Consider the following 9831-nt stretch of genomic DNA (forward strand, 5'->3'; position numbering starts at 1 on the left):
ACGTCTAACTATTTGCACTGTGGTTTTGCTGCTGCTCGAGCTGTGAACTCGACTTTATCACACACTGACAGTTCCTCTTCCATACACTGCGTTTTGATCTATGACTCCCACCATGGCGGCTACTTTTTCCCTCTGTGAAGTTTCTGTGTGTGTGTGTGTGTGTGTGGCATGTGCACATTGGCAAGGAGGGCTGTGATCGGCTGTGGCACTTCTGTGGAGGATATTAACCCTAGAGCTATATTCCTTTGTCCCAAAATACCAGTTGTGTATAAGCATACTGACAGATTGTGATGATGAAACAGCTGTGCAATAAAGCCTTGTGTTCTTGTCAGACATCTCCTCATCATGTCTTTTGTTTCTCACTGTTTGTTTTCGGTTGGTCTTGTTGTCTTTTATTTGATTGGTTCTTTGCTGTGGTGCAGTAGCCTACATCTTAACGTGCACTGTGACAGACATTTGCTGGTCTTTGTTTGACATTATAAAGCAATGACTAACTAATAATTTTCATTATTGACTGAGCTGCCTGTTGTTTTTTAATTAATCAGTAAATCATTCAATCTATAAACTGTCAGAAAATGCTAAAAAGTGCCCATCACAATTTCCCACAATTTGTTTTGGTCAGACAGGTTTTGTCTGACTGCAACGCAAAAATATTAAATGTGCAATTATATACAACAGAGACAAGCAGCAAATCCTCACAATGCAGATGCTGCCAATTCATTCTCATAATTGTTTTCCTTTCTAAAAACTATTTATCAGTTTTAAAAAAAAAAGATACATTATGGTGGCTTGGTTGCCTAGTGGTTAGGACACATAGCATGTATAGCTGGTTTGAGTCTGTATCTTCCCATACCATCTGACAGAAATGCAGAGAGATTAATCAGTGGTGAAAAGAATTGTTAATTGCAGCTCTTATTTGTTAATCTGTGTCGGTGCAGTTCCAAACCACGAGTCCTGATTGAAATGACACGATGAATTAGCAAATAGCTCAAAGACAACGCGCCTCATGCAGTGTTGGGGAAGGAACAATGAGGTTCACACAAACCGAAGACTTTACAGAGCATTTTGATTTGATAGATAAAGGCCTACGTGACATTCATTTCAGCTCCTTTTTCAACCTGACATGTCCCCTCAGGATACCCTCTCTACCGTTAAATGTACTTAGATTCACTCTGCACAGCCAACTGTTGGTTGACCTCTAGCTTTATAACTGGAAGCAAGTGACTGAGTGGAAGGAGCTCCAGCTTTGTGACAAACACACACACACACATCTCTGAATGTCAGTGAACTTGTTTTCCATTCACCCCAGCACCCTCACCTCTTTGAGCTCCGTACTCTCTTCCTGCCCTGCTGTGTTCCCCCCTGTCAGCAGCTAATTGGCTTCTCTTTAGGTCTCTCTGGGATTTGTCTCAGTGTGTGGAGGTGTGTTGGTCTGACCCTGCTGGCATCAAAGACACCGAGGCAGTAGTTGCTTCACCATGAACTATTCTCACAGTGAAGGCAACCTTCATGACCTTGTAAGCAGAACAAGTAATACTTTTCAGCTCAGACAAAACAGTTGCCATACTTTTACAGTTGTGAGGTCCTGCATGTCAATAATAAACAAAGTGATAAGAGGAAATGAAATTCTGTATTTCTATGTAGAGTGAACCATGGTGAATGTTTTCCAGGATAGCCAGATGTTGGGCTGTAGACATATTTTGAATGTCTGTCCCCAGCTCTTGCTGTTGTTCTCTAAGCTGCTCTGTCTGGTTATCAGCCCTGTGGCTCTAACTGACTGGCTTCCTTGAACAAACAAACATGTCTTTACAGTTATGTAGGTTACGGTTTCTTTTAAAAAAAAAGGATGCTTTTTTTCTCTCCAAGCGTTGGAGTTTCACTTCTCTCCACTCCGAATTCACACACAGAAATCCGTCACATGTGACAAAAGTACTACTCAGCCACATAATGACTTCTGTGGCTTGAAGGGAGCTTTCTAACGTTTTAACAAATGACCCTGATGATGTCAGTTTTGAGGCAGCAGGCTGTCTTGGCAGGCTCCCAGGAAGAACAGCAGGCTTTGAAGCCAATTGGAAATAGTGGCCAAACTGTCTTTGAGGCTCACTACCCCACGCATCAGAATGTGATCTATTCAGTCCGATAACATTTGGAGATTCTAGAAGGGGGCATAAGTGTATCCCCATTCAAGGTAGAGGAGGGCTACATTGGAAGTTAGTGGCTCGGTTTGGGGGAAGTCTCGAAGACTCTAACAGAAGTAAGATCTAACTTTTTTGGCGTCATGCGACAATGAACAGCTGGCAGAAGAATGAACAGAGCCCCACCTTTAATGTTTCATCCAGTTTTCCCTCAGTACATCCAAAGCTCTAAACTGTCTGTCAGTGGACGTATCTCACAGTGAGATATAGGACCACTGTTTTGGATTGAAGAGCAACAATTTCATGATTGTCCACTTTTGTCTGGGACAACCCAGCGATGCAGGCTCAGGGGCCTTTAGTGTACGATTGAATGTCTCAGTGCTGGTACTACTGTGGGTGAGGCTGTTTTGATGTTTAGGGTTAAACAACCCTAACCTGTTTTCGTGATTTCTAATGAATTAAATGCAGCAGGAGGTGTGGAATACGTTTTTTGTATTTGGGCTTTTATTGCCTTTAATTGATTGTGACAGCTGAAGACAGCGCGAATAGGGGAAGAGAATGGGGATGACACGCTGCAAAGGGACACAGGTCGGAGCCCAACGCAGCACGGACCCAGCCCTGCCGAGCCACCAGGACACCCCCAGTAGTCTTGTTTAATCTAGTTTTGCACATATAAAACCATTCTTTATCACAAACTATTGCTTTGTAAGAAAGACAGACAAAGATCCATTTGGCACCTACAGTACAATAAGACATAACGTGAAAAGACTCAGTGTGTTGGAGCTTTCTTTTTTTGAGCTCTTGCCAGTACGTCAGATGATTTGAATACGGAGCTTTACATGCTGTGGATGGCCACTTTATCACGTTCTTCTTGTTGAGTAATAGCATTTTTCTGCTTTGATTTCCATCATGCTTTGAACTGGTACTTCTGGCAGCCTGCCTCCATACTGCTAACACATTAGTTTATGCAGTCTCTTCTAATCACGTTATGGAGACACTGACTAGATGCACTGCTTTTCTGCAATCATCAGACACATTTAAAATCCAGTGTTTGAGTGCCATATACTGTATTTTTACTTCCACCCTCTTATACTGTCCCAGTATAAAGGGACTTTATACTTATTCTTATTTCTGTAGTGTGTGTGTGTGTGATGCATGAATTTTGTCTTCTGCAGAGCACCAGTCCAATTATTGCCATTACAATAAATTACATTTACTATGACACTTTCCTTCATCCATTATCACCTGTGCTTAATGGCAGCGTGTTAAACATTTTACAGGTCAAGAATGATGCTGTAGTCTGTAGTCTGTACTGAATGAACCCAGTATCATGTGGACGCTTGATAATGATTTAATGAGGAGAAGCACAGAAGCTACACTGTGATCATGGTTTAACAAAGACTGATCATTTGCATTGGAGTTGATGTCTGCAGATGATCCCTTGCTAATTTGGTTTTTCGGTGTGGCAGCATCGGTGCACGTTGCTGATCCTTTAGTAATCTGCCCTGCCAGTCTCTGATAGGTTGCACTGTTTTCACAGCCCAAACAGCAGGTGTTTGTCAGGCTGAGTGGAACTGCTCCTTCTGCTCTCCTGTTTGTCAAACTTCAGATCTTGGATTGATTTTAAAATGAATTTTTTTAGATGATTATGAGGAACATTACTTTTTCTGACACGTCTGTCTTCTTTTGGCTTTCTGCTGATGGCACTGTCACCTCTTTCCATTTCCTCAAACATCTGGCCATGTACCATCAGTCTTGCACCTCTTGCTCAGTCAGTGGAGAGAAGCTGACAAGCTCACTGCCAGCTTTACACAGGAAGTCAGACTGCGTGTCTGGCTCATTGAGCTCCCAGTATTTCAGACTGCATTCATTTAATGGGACTGTGCTGAGCTTGCACATTGTCCCATTTCATTGAAGAAAGTCGTCTGTAACCATTTCGCTCCATTTGCTCTCTGCTGGGGATCAGATGAGTGTTGTTGGTCCTCGTGTGCATAAGTAGTGAGGATTTGTCATGGTTCATTTAATGAGTAAACAGATGTAGCCTGGCTGCAGGCTCTTCTCCAGCTCACTCTTTCCTTATCTCTGCTTCGTAAGGAGTCGCCACGCTGTCTCCACCTGTTCTGTAAAGAAGGTAAAAATAAGTTGAGGTTTGTTCATTATCATACCAGGTTTTTTAGTAGTATGCTTTAGGCTACATGAAAGTCAAACTCATGAATTTGTATTTAAATGAATGTTCATTGTAATGTTACTTCTGCTCATTATGGGTTCATCTCAGTCCAAAATACAGTTTATGAATGAGGGATTCCTGCTACTTTACATGTGTATGTTGCCATAAGGGCTGATCTTTTTAGACTGAAAATCTACCTACTCTTAAACCAATAGATTGGTCGGCGGGGTAGAAAATCTGCATATTATTTCTAGGTTAACTAAATAGAGCGCGGTGCACTCTACCTGCTAGCTGCTGGGTACTAATCAAAGTTGGCCAAAAATTCATTCCTGCAGTATTTCTTTTCCACTTGTATCACCAGCTTTAGGACCTATCAAGTATATTTGCATACAGCAGCAGTAACACACACACGGACGAGGATCCCAGAGCGTAATGGACTTTCCGTACAACAACTAAGCTAACGCAGTAAGTGATACAGCTCCAGAAAAAGCAACATGACATTATTTTACTGGCATCCAACCAACTACTGTCATGGATTCTTCTTTCAGATTGTATTTGGATCTGACTGAAACAGTTACACCATCGTTGCGTCTGCACTTACACAGGAAAAGTGAGAATAAACGATGGCCATTTTGGCTGTGCTGAATATGTTCTGTAGATTCAGGGGCTCACATATATTCCTGGTGTACCTCAAGGGCTCACAAAGTAATATATTTTTTTCGTGCTAGGGATGCTTTGGTATCAGCAGATCAGCAAATAAGATGGCTTTTGCTGATATTGGTAGCCGATGTTTATCTGTTTTGTCTCATCAGTTTTGAGCTTGGTCAATGTTGTGTTTGTATTTCCAGGTCTGATATTGGATAAATAATCACCTTCGTTTTCCAGCACTGGCACAAATTGCACACAAACGCCGATATGATCCATGCAGCACGGACAGTGAGTGGCTGTTGAGCTCTGCGTCTCACATCTTGGGTGAGAAAAGAAATAGTCTGAGCTGCAATAAGGCAGAAGATTAATGCTTAGAAATAAATAACAACAAAAAAACATCTGCTATCAGCTAAATTGTTATTTTAAACATCGGTATTGGTATCGGCACAGAATTTTCCAGTTGGCTCATCCCCTGTCAGAGCATTTGGACTGACGACACTGTGCAAAGACATGCTATGTAGTGAGTCTGTCTGATTTTCTCTACAGCGCAAAATAGTCTGAATCTTACCAATAGGCCTTTTTCACAGCAGACATTTTAACTTAGTAGAAGTAGGAAAAGCGTAAGTGATAAAAAACAAGATTATTGATGGCTTTGTTCTGACCTGGAAATTGAAATAACTAAATGGCATTCAGCCGTCATCCATTTTATTAACGACTGTAAAAACCGACTATCTTCAGTAAAAAAGGCCTTTTGTCAAAAGTTAGGAAGTGGAAACCAACTTACTTCAACTTATAGACGCTAGTTAGATTTTTGAATCAAATCATTTTGAAAACAAGGATGTACGTGTTATGATCTTTCCTTTGTCTCACTCCCCTGCTGTCACAGCAATACTTTCCTTGACTGAAGTCTTGAACATGCATACAGAAGAAAGCAATTAGAAGCCCGGTTTAGCATATACATGGCCAAGAAATCTGCTCTCAGGAGATATCTAGCTAAGAAAATCGGGTTTCTCTAAACCCCTATCCGGATTATGGAAAGTGAGTTTCTTGACACTAAAGAAATCTGCTTATTGCAGAAAGCCAGCAGGAATCCAGTTAAGTGCAAGTAAAGGCTCTGATTGGAAGTTCAGCACAGTAGGGGGTTTACCAACCAGGAATGTCCAAGCAAATAGACAACACGATAAAAGAATATCTAACATTGTTCAGCCTTTCTGCTGTGCACTACTTTGTTCAAACTGCACTTACAAAGTTATGTTGGCAGTTAAAGTCTTTGTGCTGTGGTTGGGGAAAATCCCAGCGGGTGTTTTTACTTTACATTATCTGTACATCCTTCTGATTTCATTGTAGTGAGTGTTGAATGAGCCGAGGGCATATTATAGCAATCACAACTGTCCTTTTTCGCAGCATGTGCTAAGTGGGACTTTCCAGAGTAATGATGAAATGTCAGTGACAAAGATTGTGACAGGTTAAGTCAAGTGGAAATAACCCCAGCAGAAAAGCAAAGTAAAGAGAGGTGAGAAGGCCGCGGTCAGCTTTGCAGTGGAAAACTACACACGATTTCCTTCCCCACTCCTCTTCTGTGCTCTCTTGATATTCCTCCCCACTGCTCCTCTCCTAAGATCCACATGAACGGGCGCAATAAAGGAAATGACTACTCCGCTTACTTCCCATCAAAGAAATGTTGTTACCCTGATTAAGTGTACAAAGAAAGCTAGAAATGATCATAATGGCCTTGCCTCCTTTTCACAGCTGAGTAATCTTTTAATGTGACAACAGAGTCTTGGTGGCCGTCACAGATCAATGTTTATCAGGATTACACATTCTTTGTCCCCGTTTGATAACCGACAAAAGACAAAGGGGCTTGATTGCCTTGTGTTACATAACATTACAATTCTCTGCACAAGACGGTAATGAAATGGGGGAATTTAACTTTGTCTCTCTACTTAACTAAGGCTTCATTCCTTTCCCCTCCTTCTTACCCCCCCATCCCCTCCAGTCTCTTTCCCTGATATTCACTGTCACTATGCCTTCCCCAGCTTGTAGGTTGCTGCTGGTTGCCAGTTAAATTAGCCCAGAGAGTTGTTCAAGCACAGTATTCCTCTTTGATGTAGCCCAGCCAGTCCCTGTACTCTCTTTTACTCTTGTTGTTGCTCTTTCCCTCCATCTCTCATCTTTCTGTCTCACAACCAATATATTTCTTTCTGCTCCCCGTTTCGTCGTTGATCTTGTTTTCTCTTTTTGCTTGACTGATCTTACGTGTTATCCTGGCAGTGACATGAACGGCGAAGTGAACCTATGGGGATGTTTGTAGAGGAGATTGGCGTATTTTCCTCTGTTGAAGAGATTAGAGGTGTCTGAATAAGGAGATGGACTGAATCCTGGCTGGTGTTCTGGCTGACTACAGGAGAGTGACCTGTAATATCTCAGGGAAGATGGACCGTATCCTGTAGAAGCATTCCACTTAGATAGGAAATACTGCAGTGACTTCACCTAATGCAGTCTTAAAGCACTGTTACAGACATTTCCATTAGGGTTTTCAGGGGGAAAGGTGTACATTTTGCCAGCTACACAAGGCTCCATTGAGCTGAGCTGTAATACTATATCACAGTATATTTCAATTATTATGCTATGGCTAAAGAAAATACTCATTTCTGATTGACAGAAACAGTTTGACCACTTATCTGTAGAGTGCAGAGGGACTGTGGGTAACCATAGCAACAATATTTAAATACAGCCTCTCTTGTTTTTCCTTTGGCAAAAAAGCATGATAATACACTCCTTCACACCTTCCTCACTGGGCTGATGCAAGTGTTCAGATCTGCAACTAACTGATAATTTCTCTAATATCTTTCCTCTGTGGCCTTTTATGTAGGCAACCGAGATCTGAACATGTGCACTGTTGTCTTCATATTTAACTGATAATATGTCGCCCCCCCCCCCCGTGACAGCTCTGCCTTTCAGTGCAGCTGTTCAGAAGAGCTATAAACACTTTTGATTGCCAACATGGTTAGACAACATGTCCTAAGAGCCACTTATTTTCCAGCATGACCTGGTGCTTTGCTATACAGGTTATACTGCGTATACATTAGAGGTGTAAGAAAAAATGTATTATATTTAGTTTGTGATATTGTGTCGGGCTGTGTATTGGCAAGAGTCTGGCAATATGATATGTATCACAATACGGGGGTTACGATTCAATATGCATAGGAAAACAATATGTATAAAATCTGAGCAGAAGTCCTTGTAACGTCCAACATCATAGCTCTCAGTTTGCATTCATTATATATCGCAATACGATATTTTTAACATTTACTTTACTTAATATTGATTTTCAAAAACACCCCCATAAAGGTTAAGTTTTTTAACTCAGACTTTATGCATATGGAGGTGATCTTTACACTACGATAATCTTCCTGAAATTAGATTATCTTGAATTGCAATATATCACCTTACAGTATCACAATATATTGAATCGTAACCCTTGGATAGTGATATGTGTCATATCACCAGACTCTTGCCAATACGCAGCCCTCATATACATAGCTCATTGCTCAAACTTCATTTTGTTATTGTTGGTAGTCTGCAGAATTCCCATCTTGGTAAATCCCAAACCTCTAGCAGTTTACCAGCTTTTTAAAAGCCAAGTAAAAAGTGTTTCATTGAGCCCCAGTTGAGGGAGAAGCTTTGTCAAGAGCCGGCTGTGAATTTCTCTTTCAGCCTGAGCCAAATGACAAATGGGACAGTCTTTCCCCAGAAGCCAGACTCATGGAAACATATTGCCTCCTTCATCATGTGGGCAGCCACCCACCATAGATAGGCCCTTGACCTCTAATTTAAGAAACAAAGCTCCAGGCCTCGCAATGACAAACTGTAATTGCACTAGTTACTCTAAATGCATTTGCATCATTTTTCCACAGTTAGACCCAGTGTGGCCGCATCGACCTACATGTTCCACTGCAGTCCATAATGAGAATGGTTATGCTTTATACCCTCATGACTGTGACGACAAGTGTCACACAGCAACCTTGTATTGGTATCGATGACCTGCTTTTAATATGAGGATACATACAGGAACAGACATTTCCACTGCTATATCTCTGTCATTTATTATTAGGAACTTGACCTTAGTCTGAGTGGAGGCTGAGTATAGTAGAGTCAGTATATAGGCCAAGAGAAAGAGAGTGGATGAGCGGCCTGCTTATGCTGCGAGATTTTTATGGTCTCAGCAAAAGTTAAAGAGAAAGCGTATTATTCTCAAAGAAATGATCAGTCACATCAGTAATACAGTAAACAAGCAAACCGAGGCCAGCCAGCCAGCCACCCCCTCTGTCTATAATCTCTAATAGCTCTCATACATTTTGTCATAAGGTCTGGAGCCTATAGGGCTATCAGCTCATTCTCATGGATGAGTCTGCCTCCATATTTACTGGCAGCTACATTTCATGGCCTGCATTAAAGAGCCCACAGCGCACACACAGACAGACCTGCTGTATCGTCTGTATTCCTAATAAACGTCATGATTTTATGGTAGTATTGCTGAGGGGCCGGTGCACGGTAGTCACAAAGCAGCAGTCCTCAGGCCAAGGCTGCAGTGATATGAAAGGAAATGCACTCATCACTCAGTGGGAAATATGAAAGGCCAGAGCAGACACTTCAAACAGTTTAAAGCTGTCTGCTTCCAGAGCAGTAAAGTTGACAAATGTAATCAGGTTCATCATGAACATGTTTCACAGTTTGTGGATCACGAAATGGCCAGTGTGGTTTTGTTTACCAAGCTCAATTGGTCATGGTTATATCTTTCTGGCATTTGTAGGAAAAGATTCATGGGGTGAATTTTAAAGGTCCAGTGTGTAACATTTAGCAGGATCTATTGTCAGAAAT

The 9831-nt window shown here is 41.5% G+C and overlaps 1 protein-coding gene across 5 annotated transcripts in view; it reads left to right on the forward strand.

Annotated features, from left to right (window-relative positions):
* Window positions 1-9831, forward strand: part of LOC118335544 (dolichyl-diphosphooligosaccharide--protein glycosyltransferase subunit STT3B) — a 60767-nt gene that overhangs the window by 8167 nt on the left and 42769 nt on the right. The window contains exon 1 of one of the 5 annotated variants that reach the window (XM_035671871.1): window positions 4117-4266. The exons of 1 other annotated variant lie outside the window; for it this stretch is intronic. The gene's annotated coding sequence lies outside the window, so the exon portion shown is untranslated. Of the gene's footprint in view, window positions 1-4116; window positions 4283-4663; window positions 4768-5252; window positions 5275-9831 lie in introns of those variants that run through there. 3 more of the 5 variants (XM_035671875.1, XM_035671872.1, XM_035671874.1) reach the window with 3 other exon arrangements.

Source organism: Morone saxatilis, unplaced genomic scaffold (assembly GCF_004916995.1).
Source record: "Morone saxatilis isolate NCDOM2014 unplaced genomic scaffold, NCSU_SB_2.0 Contig24, whole genome shotgun sequence".
Lineage (NCBI taxonomy): Eukaryota > Metazoa > Chordata > Actinopteri > Moronidae > Morone > Morone saxatilis.